Genomic DNA, 19,082 nt, shown 5'->3' with positions numbered 1-19,082 from the left:
CGCAAACCTAACCCTAACCCTAACCATAACCCTAACTCTAACGCAAACCTAAACCTAACACTAACCCTAACATTAACTCTAACCCTAACCCTAACGCAAACCTAACCCTAACCCTAACCCTAACGCAAACCTAACCCTAATCCTAACCCTAACCCTAACCCTAACCCTAACGCAAACCTAACCTTAACCCTAACAATAAACCTATACCTAAACCTAACCCTAACCCTAACTCTAACCCTAAACCTAACCCTAACCCTAACCCTAACCGTAACACAAACCTAACGCTAACCCTAACCCTAATCCTAGACCTAAACCTAACCCTAACCCTGATCCTAACGCAAACTTAACCATAACACTAATCCTAACGAAACGTAACCCTTACACTAACGCTAACACTAACCTTAACCTTAACCCTAACACTAACACTAACCCTAACCCTAATGCAAACCAAACCCTAACCCTAACCCTAACCCTAACCCTAACCCTAACACTAACTCTAACCCTAACGCAAACCTAACCGTTACCCTTACCATAACCCTAACCCTAACCCTAACACAAACCTAACCCTAACCCTAACCCTAACACTAACCCTAACACGAACCTAACCCTAACCCTAACCCTAACGCAAACGTAACCCTAACCCTAACCCAAACGCAAACCTAACCCTAACCCTAACCCTAACCATAACGCAAACCTAACCCTAACCCTAACCCTAATCCTAACGCAAACCTAACCCTAAACATAACCCTAAACCTAACGATAACCTTAAACTTAACCTTAACGCAAACCTAACCTTAACCCTAACCCTAACCCTAACCCAAACGCAAACCTAACCTTAACCCTAACCCTAACCATAACCCTACTGAAAACCTATCCCTAAACCTAACCCTAACCCTAACTCTAATCCTAACCCTAACCCTAACCCTAACCCTAACGCAAACCTAACCCTAACCCTAACCATAACCCTAACTCTAACGCAAACCTAACCGTAACCTTTACCCTAAACCTAACACTAACCCTAACCCTAACCGTAACGGACACCTAACCCTAACCATAACCCTAACCCTAACCCTAACGCAAACCTAACCCTAACCCTAACCCTAACCCGAAACTAACCCTAACCCTAACTCTAACGCAAACCTAACCCTAACCTTTACCATAACGCAAACCTAACCCTAACTCTAACCATAACCCTAACTCTAACGCAAACCTAAACCTAACACTAATCCTAACATTAACCCTAACCCTAACTCTAATACAAACGTAACCCTAACCCTAACCCTAACCCTAACGCAAACCTAACCCTAATCCTAACCCTAACGCAAACCTACCCTAACCCTAACCCTAACCCTAAACCTAACCCTACCACTTGCCCTAATGCAATCCTAACCCTAACCCTAACCCTAACCCTAACCCTAACCCTAACCCTAACCCTAACCCTAACGCAATCCTAACCCTAAACCTAAACCTAAACCTAACCCTAATCCTAACCCTGACCCTAACCATAACGCAAACCTAATCCTAAGCATAACCCTAATCCTAACGCAAACATAACCCTTACCCTAACCCTAACCCTAACTCTAACGCAAACCTAAACCTACACTAACCCTAACACTAACCCTAACCCTAACCCTAACGCAAACCTAACCTTAACCCTAAACCTAACTCTGACGCAACCTAAACCTAACCCTAACCCTAATAATAACCCTAACCCTAACTCTAACCCTAACGCAAACCTAACCCTAACCAAAACCATAAACCAAACCCTAATGCAAACCTAACCCTAACCCTAACCCTAACCCTAACCATAACCCTAACTGTAACGCAAACCTAAACCTAACACTAACCTTAGCACTAACACTAACCCTAACCCTAACGCAAACCTAACCCTAACCATAACCCTAATGCTAACGCAAACCTAACCCTAACCCTAACCCTAACCATAACCCTAAACTTAACCTTACGGCAAACCTAACCCTAACCCTAACCCAAACGCAAACCTAACCTTAACCCTAACCCTAAACCTAACCCTATCGCAAACCTATCCCTAAACCTAACCCTAACCCTAACTCTAATCCTAATCCTAACCTTAACCAAACCCTAACGCAAAACTAACGCTAACTCTAACCCTAAACCTAGACCTAAACCTAACCCTAAACCTAATCCTAACGCAAACCTAACCCTAACACTAACCCTAACGAAAACCTAACCCTAACACTAAACCTAACCCTAAACTTAAACCTAACCCTAACAATAACCCTAACCCTAACCCTAACGGAAACCTAACTGAACCCTAACCCTAACCCTAACTCTAACCCTAACGCAAACCTAACACTAACCCTAACCATAACCCTAAACCTAACGCAAACATAACCCTAACCCTAACCCTAACCCGAACCTAACCCTAATCCTAACCCTAACGCAAAACTAACCCTAACCGTTACCATAACGCAAACCGAATCCTAACCCTAACCATAACCCTAACTCTAACGCAAACATAAACCTAACACTAACCCTAACATTAACCCTAACCCTAACTCTAACGCAAACCTAACCCTAACCCTAAACCTAACCCTAACGCAAACCTAACCCTAATCCTAACACTAACCCTAACCCTAACCATAACCCTAACGCAAATCTATCCTTAACCCTAACCCTAACCCTAAACCTAACCTTAAACCTAACCCTAACCCTAAGCCTACACCTAACCCTAACCGTAATCCTAATGCAAACTTATCGCTAACATAAACCTAACCCTAGCCCTAAACCTAACCCTAACTCTAACCCTAACGCAAACCTAACCGTAACACTTACCATAACCCTAACCCTAACCCTAAAGCAAACCTAACCCTAACACTAACCCTAACCCTAACACGAACCTAACCGTAACCTTAACCCTAACGCAAACCTAACCCTAACCCTTACCCTAACGCAAACCTAAACTACAACTAACCCTAACCTTAAATCTAAAGCAAACCTAAACCTAACACTAACGCTAACCCTAACCCTAACCCTAACCCTAAACCTAAACTTAACTCTAATCCTAACGCAAACCTAAAACTAACCATAACCCTAAACATAACCATAACGCAAACCTAACCCTAACCTTTACCATAACGCAAACCTAACCCTAACTCTAACCATAACCCTAACTCTAACGCAAACCTAAACCTAACACTAATCCTAACATTAACCCTAACCCTAACTCTAATACAAACGTAACCCTAACCCTAACCCTAACCCTAACGCAAACCTAACCCTAATCCTAACCCTAACGCAAACCTACCCTAACCCTAACCCTAACTCTAAACCTAACCCTACCACTTGCCCTAATGCAATCCTAACCCTAACCCTAACCCTAACCCTAACCCTAACCCTAACCCTAACCCTAACGCAATCCTAACCCTAAACCTAAACCTAACCCTAACCCTAACCCTAACCCTGACCCTAACCATAACGCAAACCTAATCCTAAGCATAACCCTAATCCTAACGCAAACATAACCCTTACCCTAACCCTAACCCTAACTCTAACGCAAACCTAAACCTACACTAACCCTAACACTAACCCTAACCCTAACCCTAACGCAAACCTAACCTTAACCCTAAACCTAACTCTGACGCAACCTAAACCTAACCCTAACCCTAATAATAACCCTAACCCTAACTCTAACCCTAACGCAAACCTAACCCTAACCAAAACCATAAACCAAACCCTAATGCAAACCTAACCCTAAACCTAACCCTAACCCTAACCATAACCCTAACTGTAACGCAAACCTAAACCTAACACTAACCTTAGCACTAACACTAACCCTAACCCTAACGCAAACCTAACCCTAACCATAACCCTAATGCTAACGCAAACCTAACCCTAACCCTAACCCTAACCATAACCCTAAACTTAACCTTACGGCAAACCTAACCCTAACCCTAACCCAAACGCAAACCTAACCTTAACCCTAACCCTAAACCTAACCCTATCGCAAACCTATCCCTAAACCTAACCCTAACCCTAACTCTAATCCTAATCCTAACCTTAACCCTCACCCTAACGCAAAACTAACGCTAACTCTAACCCTAAACCTAGACCTAAACCTAACCCTAAACCTAATCCTAACGCAAACCTAACCCTAACACTAACCCTAACGAAAACCTAACCCTAACACTAAACCTAACCCTAAACTTAAACCTAACCCTAACAATAACCCTAACCCTAACCCTAACGGAAACCTAACTGAACCCTAACCCTAACCCTAACTCTAACCCTAACGCAAACCTAACACTAACCCTAACCATAACCCTAAACCTAACGCAAACATAACCCTAACCCTAACCCTAACCCGAACCTAACCCTAATCCTAACCCTAACGCAAAACTAACCCTAACCGTTACCATAACGCAAACCGTATCCTAACCCTAACCATAACCCTAACTCTAACGCAAACATAAACCTAACACTAACCCTAACATTAACCCTAACCCTAACTCTAACGCAAACCTAACCCTAACCCTAAACCTAACCCTAACGCAAACCTAACCCTAATCCTAACACTAACCCTAACCCTAACCATAACCCTAACGCAAATCTATCCTTAACCCTAACCCTAACCCTAAACCTAACCTTAAACCTAACCCTAACCCTAATCCTACACCTAACCCTAACCCTAATCCTAATGCAAACTTATCGCTAACATAACCCTAACCCTAGCCCTAAACCTAACCCTAACTCTAACCCTAACGCAAACCTAACCGTAACACTTACCATAACCCTAACCCTAACCCTAAAGCAAACCTAACACTAACACTAACCCTAACCCTAACACGAACCTAACCGTAACCTTAACCCTAACGCAAACCTAACCCTAACCCTTACCCTAACGCAAACCTAAACTACAACTAACCCTAACCTTAAATCTAAAGCAAACCTAAACCTAACACTAACGCTAACCCTAACCCTAACCCTAACCCTAAACCTAAACTTAACTCTAATCCTAACGCAAACCTAAAACTAACCATAACCCTAAACATAACCATAACGCAAACCTAATCCTAACCCTAACCCTAACCCTAACCATAACCCTAAACCTAACCTTCACGCAAAGCTAACCCTAAACCTAACCCTGACCGTAACCCTAACCATAACCCTAAACTTAACCTTAAGGCAAACCTAACCCTAACCCTAACCCTAAGCCAAACGTAAACCTAACCTTAATCCTAACCCAAACCCTATCGCAAACCTATCCATAAACCTAAACCTAACTCCAACTCTAATCCTAACACATTCCTAAGCCTAACGCAAAACTAACGGTAACTCTATCCCTAACCCTAGACCTAAACCTAACCCTAACCCTAATCCTAACGCAAACCTAACACTAACACTAACCCTAACGAAAACCTAACCCTAACACTAAACCTAACCCTAACCTTAACCCTAACCCTAACACTAACCCTAACCCTAACACTAACGCAAACCTAACACTAACCCTAACCCTATCCCTAACCCTAAATCTAACCCTAACGCAAACCTAACTCTAACCCTAACCATAACACAAACCCTAACCTTAACGCAAACCTAACCCTAACCCTAACCCGAACCCGAACCCGAAACTTACCCTAGCCCTAACCCTAACGCTAACCTAACCCTAACCCTTACCATAACGCAAACCAATCCCTAACCCTAACCATAACCCTAACTCTAACGCAAACCTAAACGTAACACTAACCCTAACACTAACCCTAACCCTAACCCTAACGCAAACTTAACCCTAACCCTAACCCTAATCCTAAGCAAACCTAACCCTAACCCTAACCCTAACCCTAACCCAAACGCAAACCTAACCTTAACCCTAACACTAACCCTAACCCTATCGCAATCCTATCCCTAAACCTAACCCTAACCCTAACTCTAATCCTAATCCTATCCCTAACCCTAACCCTAACGCAAAACTAACGCTAACTCTAACCCAAACCCTAGACCTAAACCTAACCCTAAACCTAATCCTAACGCAAACCTAACCCTAACACTAACCCTAACGAAAACCTTACCCTAACACTAAACCTAACCCTAACCTTAAACCTAACCCTAACACTAACCCTAACCTTAACCCTAAAGCAAACATAAGCCTAACCCTAACCCTAACCATAACTCTAACCCTAACGCAAACTTAACCCTAAACTTAACCATAACCCTAACCCTAACCCTAACCCTAACGCAAACCTAACCCTAACCCTAACCCTAACCAGAACCCTAAATCGAACCTAACACTAACCCTAACGCAAACCTAACCCTAACCCTAACCATAACCAAGTCCCTATCCCTAACGCATACCTAACCCTAAACCTAACCCTAACCCTACCCCTAACCATAACCCGAACCTAACCCAAACTCTAACCCCAATGCAAACCTAACCCTAAACCTCACCCTGTCGCAAACCTAACACTAACCATAAACCTAACCCTAACCCTAACGCTAACGCAAACGTAACACCTAACCCTAAACCTAACCCTACTCTAAACCTAACCCTAAACCTAACCCTAACGTAAAACTAACCCTAACCTTAACCCTAACCCTAACCCTAACCCAAAACCTAACCCTAACCCTAACCCTAACCCTAACCCTAACCCTAACCCTAACCCTAAACCTAACACTAACCCAAACATTAACCCTAACCCTAACCCTAACGCAAACCTAACCCTAACCCTAATCCTAACGCAAACCTATCCCAAAACCTAACCCTAACCCTAACTCTAACCCTAACCCTACACCTAACACTAACCCTAACCCTAACAAAACCTGACGCTAACCCTAACCCTAACCCTAGCCCTAAACCTAACCCTAACCCTAATCCTAACGCAAACTTAACCCTAACACTAACCCTAACGAAAACCTAACACTAACATTAACCCTAAACCTAATCTTAAACCTAACCCTAACACTAACCCTAACCATAACCCTAACGAAAACCTAACCCTAACGCTAACCCTAAACCTAACTCTAACCCTAACGCAAACCTAACCCTAACCCTAACCATAAACAAGTCCCTATCCGTAACGCATACCTAACCCTAAACCTAACCCTAACCCTACCCCTAACCATAACCCGAACCTAACCCAAACTCTAACCCCAATGCAAACCTAACCCTAAACCTCACCCTGTCGCAAACCTAACACTAACCATAAACCTAACCCTAACCCTAACGCTAATGCAAACGTAACACCTAACCCTAAACCTAACCCTACTCTAAACCTAACCCTAAACCTAACCCTAACGTAAACCTAACCCTAAACTTAACCCTAACCCTAACCCTAACCCAAAACCTAACCCTAACCCTAGCCTTAACGCAATCCTAACCCTAACCCTAACCCTAAACCGAACCCTACTCTAAACCTAACTCTAAACCTAATCCTAACGCAAACCTAACCCTAACCCTAACCCTAATCCTAACCCTAACCCTAAACCTAGCCCTAACACTATCCTAACCCTAACCCTAACCCTAACCCTAACCCTAATGCAGACCTAACCATAACCCTAACCCTAATCCTAACGCAAACCTAACCCTAACCCTAACCCTAATCCTAACCATAACCCTAAACTTAACCATAACGCAAACCTAACCCGAACCCTAACCCTAACCCTAACCCAAACGCAAAACTAACCTTAACCGTAACCCTAACCCAACCCTAAAAGTAATCCTAACCCTAACCCTAACCCTAACCCTAACACAAAGTGACGCTAACCCTAACCCTAACCCTAGACCTAAACCTAACCCTAACCCTAATCCAAACGCAAACATAACCCTAACACTACCCCTAACGCAAACCTAACACTAACCCTAACCCTAACCCTAACGCAAACCTAACCCTAATCCTAACCCTAATCCTAACCCTAACCCTAATGCAAAACTAACCTTAACCCTAAGAATAACCCTAAACCTAAACCTAACCCTAACCCTAACCCTAACGCAAACCTATCCCAAAACCTAACCCTAACCCTAACTCTAACCCTAACCCTACACCTAACCATAACCCTAACCCTAACAAAACCTGACGCTCACCCTAACCCTAACCCTAGCCCTAAACTTAACCCTAACCCTAATCCTAACGCAAGCTTAACCCTAACACTAACCCTAACGAAAACCTAACACTAACATTAACCCTAAACCTAACCTTAACCCTAACCCTAACACTAACCCTAACCATAAACCTAACGAAAACCTAACCTAATGCTAACCCTAAACCTAACTCTAACCCTAACGCAAACCTAACCCTAACCCTAACCATAACCATGTCCCTATCCCTAACGCATACCTAACCCTAAACCTAACCATAACCCTACCCCTAACCATAACCCGAACCTAACCCAAACTCTAACCTTAATGCAAACCTAACCCTAAACCTCACCCTATCGCAAACCTAACACTAACCATAAACCTAACCCTAACCCTAACGCTAACGCAAACGTAACCCTAACCCTAAACCTAACCCTACTCTAACCCTACCCTAAACCTAACCCTAACGTTAACCTAACCCTAACCTTAACCCTAACCCTAACCCTAACCCAAAACCTAACCCTAACCCTAGCCTTAACGCAATCCTAACCCTAACCCTAACCCTAATCCTAACCCTAATGCAGACCTAACCATAACCCTAACCCAAATCCTAACGCAAACCTAACCCTAACCCTAACCCTAACCATAACCCTAAACTTAACCATAACGCAAATCTAACCCTAACCCTAACCCTAACCCTAACCCAAACGCAAAACTAAACTTAACCGTAACCCTAACCCAACCCTAAAAGTAATCCTAACCCTAACCCTAACCCTAAGCCTAACCCTAACGCAAAGTGACGCTAACCCTAAACCTAACCCTAGAGCTAAACCTAACCCTAACCCTAATCCAAACGCAAACCTAACCCTAACACTAACCCTAACAAAAAACTAACCCTAACACTAAACGGAGCCCTAACCTTAACCCTAACCTAACACTAACCCTAACATTAACCCTAACGCAAACCTAACCCTAACCCTAACCCTAACCCTAACCCGATCCCAAACTCGAACCTAACCCTAACCCTAACCCTAACGCAAACCTAACCAAAACCTTACCATAACGCAAACCTAACCTTAACCCTAACCCTAACCCTAACTCTAAAGCAAACCTACACCTAACACTAACCCTAACATTAACCAAACACTACCCCTAAGGAAAACCTAACACTAACACAAACCCTAACCCTAACGCAAACCTAATCCTCACCCTAACCCTAACCCTAACCCTAACCCTAACGCAAACCTAACCTTAACCCTATCCCTAACCCTAAACCTAACAAAACCCTAACCCTAACCCTAACGCAAACCTATCCCTAAAACTAACCTTAACACTAACTCTAACCCTAACCCTACACCTAACAGTAACCATAACCATAACGCAAACCTAACGCTAACCCTTACCCTAACCCTAGCCCTAAACCTAACCCTAACCCTAATCCTAACGCAAACCTTACCCTAACCCTAACCCTAACCCTAACCCGAACCTAACCATAACCCTAACCCTAACGCAAGCCAAACCCTAATCCTACCCCTATCGCAAACCTAACCCTAAGCATAAACTTAAACATAACCCTAACCTTAACGCAAACCTAACCCTAACCCTAAAACTAACCCTACTCTAAACCTATCTGTAAACCTAACTCTAACGCAAACCTTACCCTAACCCTAACCCTAACCCTAAACCTAGCCCTAACGGTATCCTAACCCTAACCCTAACCCTAACCCTAACCCTAACATTATCGCAAACCTAAACCTAAACCTAACCCTAACGCTAACCCTAACCCTAAAACTAACCCTAACCCTAACCCTAACCCTAACCCTAACGCAAACCTAACACTAACCCTATCCCTAACCCTAACACTAACCCTAACGCAAATATACCACTAACCCTAAACCTAACCCTAACCCTAACCCTAACCATAACCATAACTCTAACGCAAATAAAACTAACATTTACCCTAACACTAACCCTAACCCTAACACTAACGCAAACCTAACCATAACCCTAAACCTAACCCTACTCTAAACCTAACTCTAAACCTAACCCTAACGCAAACCTAACCCTAATTAATCCTAATCCTAACCCTAAACCTAAACGTAGCCCTAACGCTATCCTAACCCTAACCCTAACCCTAACCCTAACCCTATCGCATCCCTATCCCTAAACATAACCAAAACCCTAACTATGACCCTAACAATAACCCTAACCCTAACCCTAATACATACCTAACGCTAACCCTAACCCTAACCCTAGACCTAAACCTAACCCTAACCCTAACCCTAACGCCAACCTAACCGTAACCCGAAACCTAAACCTAATTCTAATCCTAACCCTAACGCAAACCTAACCTTAACCCTAAACTGAACCCTAAACCTAACCCTAACCGTAACTCTAATCCTAACCCTAACCCTAACACAAAACTAACGCTAAATCTAACCATAACCCTAGACCTAAACCTAACCCTAACCCTAATCCTAACACAAACCTAAACCTAACATTAATCCTAAGGAATTCCTAACCCTAACACTAAACCTAACCCTAAACTTAAACTTCACCTTAACAGTAACCCTAACCCTAACCCTAAGGCAAACCTAACCCTAAACCGAAACCTAACCATAACTATAACCATAACGCAAAAACTAACCCTAACCCTAACCATAACCATAACCCTAACCCTAACGCAAACATAACCCTAAACCTAACCTCAACCCGAACCCTAACCCGAACCTAACCCTAACCCTAACCATAACGCAAAACTAACCCTAACTCTTACCATAACGTAAACCTAACCCTAACCCTAACCATAATCCTAATTCTAACACAAACCTAAACCTAACACTAACCCTAACATTAACCCTAACCCTAACCCTAACGCAAACCTAACCCTAACCCTAACCCTAACCCTAACGCAAACCTAACCCTAATCCTAACCCTAACCCGAACCCTAACCCTAACCCTATAGCACACATAACCTTAACCCTTAACCTAACCCTAAACCTAACACTAAACTTAACCCTAAACGTAACAGAAACCTATCCCTAAACCTAACCCTAACCCTAACTCTAACCCTAATCCTACACCTAACCCGAACCCTAATCCAAACGCAATCCTATCCCTAACACTAACCATAACTAAAACCTAACACTAATACTAACCCTAACCCTAACCTTAACCCTAATCCTAACACTAACCCTAACCCTAACGCAAAACTAACCTTAACCCTAACCCTAACCCTAACCCTAACCCTAACGCAAACCTAACACTAACCCTAAACCTAACCCTAACCCTAACCCTAAACCTAACTCTAACCCTAACACTAACCCTAACCATAACCCTAACCCTAACCTTAACGCAAACCTAACCCTAACCCTAACGCAAACCTAACCCTAACCCTAACACTAACCCTAACCATAACCCTAACTCTAACAAACACCTAAACCTAAAACTAACCCTAACACTAACACTAACACTAACCCTAACCCGAACCCTAACACGAACCTAACCCTAACCCTAACCATAACCCTAACTCTAACGCAAACCTAAACCTAACACTAACCCTAACATTAATCCTAACCCTAACCCTAACGCAAACCTAACCCTAACCCTAACCGTAACCCTAACGCAAACCTAACACTAATCCTAACCCTAACCATAACCCTAACCCTAACCCTAACGCAAACCTATCCTTAACCCTAAACCTACCCCTAAACCTAACCTTAAACTTAACCCTAACCCTAACAGAAACCTATCCCTAAACCTAACCCTAACCCTAAATCTAACCCTAAACCTACACCTAACCCTAACCCTAATCCTAATGCAAACTTAAGGCTAACCCTAACCGTAACCCTAGCCCGAAACCTAACCCTAACCCTAGCCCTAACGCAATCCTAACCCTAACCCTAACCCTATACATAACCCTAACGCAATCCTAACCCTAAACCTAAACCTAACCCTAACCCTAACCCTAACCCTAACTCCAACGCAAACCTAACCCTAAGCCCAACCCTAATCCTAACGTAAACATAACCCTAACCCTAACCCTAACCCTAACTCTAACGCAAACCTAAACCTAACACTAATCCTAACACTAACCCTATCCCTAACCCTAACGCAAACCTAACCCTAACCAAAACCATAAACCTAACCCTAACGCAAACCTAACCCTAACCCTAAACCTAATCCTAACCCTAACCATAACACTAAACCTAACCTTAATTCAATCCTAAACCTAACCCAGCCCTAACCCTAAACATAACCCTAACCCTAACGCAAACCTAACCCTAATTCTAATGCCAACGCAAACCTAACCCTAAACCTAACCCTAACCCTAACCATAACCCTAAACTTAACATTAACGCAAACCTAACCATAACGCTAACCATAACCCTAACTCTAACGCAAACCTAAACCTAACACTAACCCTAACATTAACCCTAACCCTAACCCTAATGCAAACCTAACCTAAACCCTAACCCTAACCCTAACGCAAACCTAACCCTAACCGTAACCCTAACCCTAACCCTAACCATAGCCCTAACGCAAAACTAACCTTAACCCTAACCCTGACCCTAACCCTAACCTTAACTCTAACCCCAACGCAAACCTAACCCTAACCCTAACCTTAACCATACTCCTAACCCTAATGCAAACCTAAACCTAACCCTAACCCTAACCCTACCCCTAACCATAACCCGAACCTAACCCTATCCATAACCCTAACGCAAACGTAACCCTAAACCTAACCCTATCGCAAACCTAACCCTAACCATAAACCTAACCCAAACACTAACCATAACGCAAACCTAACCCTAACCCTAAAGCTACCCTGCTCTAAACCTAACCGTAAACCTAACGCTAACGCAAACCTACACTAACCCTAACCCTAACCCTAAACTTAATCCTAACCCTAACCTTAGCCCTAACGCAATCCTAACACTAACCCTAACCCTAACCCTAACTCTAACGCAAACCTAAACCAAACACTAACCCTAACACTAACCCTAACCCTAACCCTAACGCAAACCTAACCTTAACCCTAACCCTAACTCTAACGCAACCTAACCCTAACCCTAACCCTAATAATAACCCTACCCTCACTCTAACTCTAACGCAAACCTAACCCTAACCAAAACCATAAACATAACCCTAACGCAAACCTACCCTAACCCTAACCCTAACCCTAACCATAACCCTAACTCTAACGCAAACCTAAACCTAACACTAACCCTAACACTAACACTAAACCTAACCCTAACGCAAACCTAACCCTAACCCTAACATTAACCCTAACCCTAAACTTAACCTTAACGCAAACCTAACCCAAACCCTAACCCAAACGCAAACCTAACCTTAACCCTAACCCTAAACCTAACCCTATCGCAAACCTATCCCTAAACCTAACCCTAACCCTAAATCTAATCCTAACCCTAACCTTAACCCTAACCCTAACGCAAAACTAACGCTAATTCTAATCTAACCCTAGACCTAAACCTAACCCTAATCCTAATCCTAACGCAAACCTAACCCTAACAATAACCCTAACGAAAAACTAACCCTAACACTAAACCTAACCCTAAGCTTAAACCAAACCCTAACACTAACCCTAACCCTAACCCTAACGCAAACCTAAGCCTAACCCAAACCTAACTCTAACCCTAAAGCAAACCTAACCCTAACCCTAACTATAACCCTAACCCTAATCCTAACGCAAACCTAACCCTAACCTTAACCCTAACGCAAAACTACCCCTAACCCTTACCGTAACGCAAACCTAACCCTAACCCTAACCCTAACCCTAACGCAAAACTAACCCTAATCCTAACCCTAACCCTAACCCTAAACCTAACCCTAATGCAAACCTAACCTGAACCCTAACCCTAAACCTAAACCTAACCTTAAACTTAACCCTAACCCTAACAGAAAACTAACCCTAAACTTAACCCTAACCCTAATTCTAACCCTAACCCTACACCTAACCCTAACCCTAATCCTAATGCAAACTTAATGCTAACCCTAACCCTAACCTTAGTCCTAAACCTAACCCTAACCCTAATCCTAACGCAAACCTACCCTAACACTAACCATAACGAAAACCTAACACTAACACTAACCCTAACCCTAAACTTAAACCTAACCATAACACTAACCCTAACCCTAACTCTAACGCAAAATTAACCCTAACCCTAACCCTAACCCTAACCCTAAACCTAACCCTAACCCTAACCCTATCGCAAACCTATCCCTAAAACTAACACTAACCCTAACTCTAACCGTAAACCTAACCCTAATCCTAACCATAACGCAAATCTAACGCTAACCCTAAGCCTAACCCTAGACCTAAACCTAACCCTAACCCAAATACTAACGCAAACCTAACCCTAACAATAACCCTAAAGAAACGTAACCCTAACACTAACCATAACCCTAACCTTAACCCTAACCCTAACACTAACCCTAACCCTAACCCTAATGCAAACCTAACCCTAACCCTAACCCTAACCCTAACCCTAACCCTAACTCTAACCCGAACACAAAACTAACAGTAACCCTATCCCTAACCTTAACCATAACACGAACCTAACCCTAACCCTAACCCTAACGCAAACCTAACCCTAACCCTTACCCTAACGCAAACCTAACCCTAACACTAACCCTAACCCTAACTCTAACGCAAACCTAATCCTAACACTAACACTAACCCTAACAATAACCCTAACCCTAACCCTAACGCAAACCTAACCTTAAGCCTAACCCTAACCCTAAAGCAAACCTAACCCTAACCCTAACCCTAACCCTAACCCTAACCCTAACTCTAATCCTAACGCAAACCTAACCCTAACGATAACCCTAAACATAACCATAACGCAAACCTAACCCTAACCCTAAACCTAACCGTAACCCTAACCCTAACCATAACCCTAAACCTAACCTTAACGCAAACCAAACTCTAACCCTAACCCTAACCCAAACGTAAACCTAACCTTAACCCTAACCCAAACCCAATCGCAAACTTATCCCTAAACATAACCCTAACCTAACACTAACTCTAAACCTAACCCTAACGCAAACTTAACCCTATCCCTAAACCTATCCCTAACCCTAACCCTAACCCTAACGCAAACGTAACTCTAACCCTAACCATAAGCTAACCCTAACCCTAACGCAAACCTAACCCTAACCCTAACCCGAACCCTAACCCGAACCTAACACTAGCCCAAACCCTAACTCAAACCTAAACCTAATCCTTACCATAACGCAATCCTATCCCTAAACCTAACCATAACCCTAACTCTAATGCAAACCTAAACCTAACACTAACCCTAACATTAACCCTAACCCTAACCCTAATGCAACCTAACCCTAACACTAACCCTAACCCTAACGCAAACCTAACCCTGATACTAACCCTAACCCTAATCCTAACCCGAACCCTAACCCTAATGCACACCTAACCTTAACCCTAAACTTAACCGTAAACCTAAATCTAACCCAACCCTAACTCTAAAACTAACCTTACACCTAACCCTAAGCCTAACTCTAACGCAAACCTAACGCTAACCCTAACCCTAACCCTAGCCCTAAACCTAACCCTAACCCTAATCGTAAGGCAAACTTCACCCTAACACTTACCCTAAGGAAAACCTAACACTAACACTAACGCTAACCGTAACCTTAACCCTAACCCTAACAATAACCCTAACCCTAAACCTAACGAAAACCTAACCCTAACCCTAAACCTAACCCTAACTCTAACCCTAATGCAAACCTAACCTTAAACCTAACCATGACCCTAACCCTAACCCTAACGCAAACCTCAACCTAACCCTAACCCTAACCCTACCCCTAAGCATACCGCGAACCTATCGCTAACCATAAAACTAACCCTAACCCTAACCCTAACGCAAACCTAACCCTAACTCTAACACTAACACTAACCCTAAACGTAACCCTACTCTAAACCTAACCCTAAACCTAACCCTAACGCAAACATAACCCTAACTCTACCCTAATCCTAACCCTAAACCTAACCTAACCCTAGCCCTAACGCAATCCGAACCCTAACCCTAACCCTAACCCTAACCCTAACGCAAACCTAACCCTAACCCTAACCCTAATCCTAACGCAAGCTTAACCCTAACACTAACCCTAACGAAAACCTAACACTAACATTAACCCTAAACCTAACCTTAACCCTAACCCTAACACTAACCCTAACCATAACCCTAACGAAAACCTAACCTAACGCTAACCCTAAACCTAACTCTAACCCTAACGCAAACCTAACCCTAACCCTAACCATAACCATGTCCCTATCCCTAACACATACCTAACCCTAAACCTAACCCTAACCCTACCCCTAACCATAACCCGAACCTAACCCAAACTCTAACCTTAAAGCAAACCGAACCCTAAACCTCACCCTATCGCAAACCTAACACTAACCATAAACCTAACCCTAACCCTAACGCTAACGCAAACGTAACCCTAACCCTAAACCTAACCCTACTCTAAACCTAACCATAAACCTAACCCTAACGTAAACCTAACCCTAACCTTAACCCTAACCCTAACCCTAACCCAAAACCTAACCCTAACCCTAGCCTTAACGCAATCCTAATACTAACCCTAACCCTAACCCTAACCCTAATGCAGACCTAACCATAACCCTAACCCAAATCCTAACGCAAACCTAACCCTAACCCTAACCCTAACCATAACCCTAAACTTAACCATAACGCAAATCTAACCCTAACCCTAACGCTAACCCTAACCCAAACGCAAAACTAAACTTAACCGTAACCCTAACCCACCCCTAAAAGTAATCCTAACCCTAACCCTAACCCTAAGCCTAACCCTAACGCAAAGTGACGCTAACCCTAAACCTAACCCTAGAGCTAAACCTAACCCTAACCCTAATCCAAACGCAAACCTAACCCTAACACTAACCCTAACAAAAAACTAACCCTAACACTAAACGGAGCCCTAACCTTAACCCTAACCTAACACTAACCCTAACACTAACCCTAACGCAAACCTAACCCTAACCCTAACCCTAACCCTAACCCTAACCCGATCCCTAACTCGAACCTAACCCTAACCCTAACCCTAACGCAAACCTAACCAAAACCTTACCATAACGCAAACCTAACCTTAACCCTAACCCTAACCCTAACTCTAAAGCAAACCTACACCTAACACTAACCCTAACATTAACCAAACACTACCCCTAAGGAAAACCTAACACTAACACTAACCCTTACCCTAACGCAAACCTAATCCTCACCCTAACCCTAACCCTAACCCTAACCCTAACGCAAACCTAACCTTAACCCTAACCCTAACCCTAACCCTAACCAAACCCTAACCCTAAACCCAACCCTAACGCAAACCTATCCCTAAAACTAACCTTAACACTAACTCTAACCCTAACCCTACACCTAACAGTAACCATAACCATAACGCAAACCTAACGCTAACCCTTACCCTAACCCTAGCCCTAAACCTAACCCTAACCCTAATCCTAACGCAAACCTTACCCTAACCCTAACCCTAACCCTAACCCGAACCTAACCATAACCCTAACCCTAACGCAAGCCAAACCCTAATCCTAACCCTATCGCAAACCTAACCCTAAGCATAAACTTAAACATAACCCTAACCTTAACGCAAACCTAACCCTAACCCTGAACCTAACCCTACTCTAAACCTATCTGTAAACCTAACCCTAACGCAAAACTTACCCTAACCCTAACCCTAACCCTAACCCTAAACCTAGCCCTAACGGTATCCTAACCCTAACCCTAACCCTAACCCTAACCCTAACATTATCGCAAACCTAAACCTAAACCTAACCCTAACGCTAACCCTAACCCTAAAACTAACCCTAACCCTAACCCTAACCCTAACGCAAACCTAACACTAACCCTATCCCTAACCCTAACACTAACCCTAACGCAAATATAACACTAACCCTAAACCTAACCCTAACCCTAACCCTAACCATAACCATAACTCTAACGCAAATAAAACTAACATTTACCCTAACACTAACCCTAACCCTAACACTAACACAAACCTAACCATAACCCTAAACCTAACCCTACTCTAAACCTAACTCTAAACCTAACCCTAACGCAAACCTAACCCTAATTAACCCTAATCCTAACCCTAAACCTAAATGTAGCCCTAACGCTATCCTAACCCTAACCCTAACCCTAACCCTAACCCTATCGCATACCTATCCCTAAACATAACCAAAACCCTAACTCTGACCCTAACAATAACCCTTACCCTAACCCTAATACATACCTAACGCTAACCCTAACCCTAACCCTAGACCTAAACCTAACCCTAACCCTAACCCTAACGCCAACCTAACCGTAACCCGAAACCTAAACCTAATTCTAATCCTAACCCTAACGCAAACCTAACCTTAACCCTAAACTGAACCCTAAACCTAACTCTAACAGTAACTCTAATCCTAACCCTAACCCTAACGCAAAACTAACGCTAAATCTAACCATAACCCTAGACCTAAACCTAACCCTAACCCTAATCCTAACACAAACCTAACCCTAACATTAATCCTAAGGAATTCCTAACCCTAACACTAAACCTAAACCTAAACTTAAACTTCACCTTAACAGTAACCCTAACCCTAACCCTAAGGCAAACCTAACCCTAAACCTAAACCTAACCCTAACAATAACCCTAACGCAAAAACTAACCCTAACCCTAACCATAACCATAACCCTAACCCTAACGCAAACATAACCCTAAACCTAACCCTAACCCTAACCCTAACGCAAACCTAACCCTAACACTTACCGTAACGCAAACCTAACCCTAACACTAACCCTAACCCTAACTCTAACGCAAACCTAATCCTAACACTAACACTAAACCTAACAATAACCCTAACCCTAACCCTAATGCAAACCTAACCTTAAGCCTAACCCTAACCCTAAAGCAAACCTAACCCTAACCCTAACCCTAACCATAACCCTAACCCTAACACTAACTCTAATCC

Source organism: Rhinolophus sinicus, chromosome 14 (assembly GCF_057876585.1).
Source record: "Rhinolophus sinicus isolate RSI-liver-muscle chromosome 14, RSI-T2T, whole genome shotgun sequence".
Taxonomy (NCBI): domain Eukaryota; kingdom Metazoa; phylum Chordata; class Mammalia; order Chiroptera; family Rhinolophidae; genus Rhinolophus; species Rhinolophus sinicus.
The sequence above is the reverse complement of the archived record's forward strand: the minus strand, read 5'-3'. Positions refer to the sequence as shown.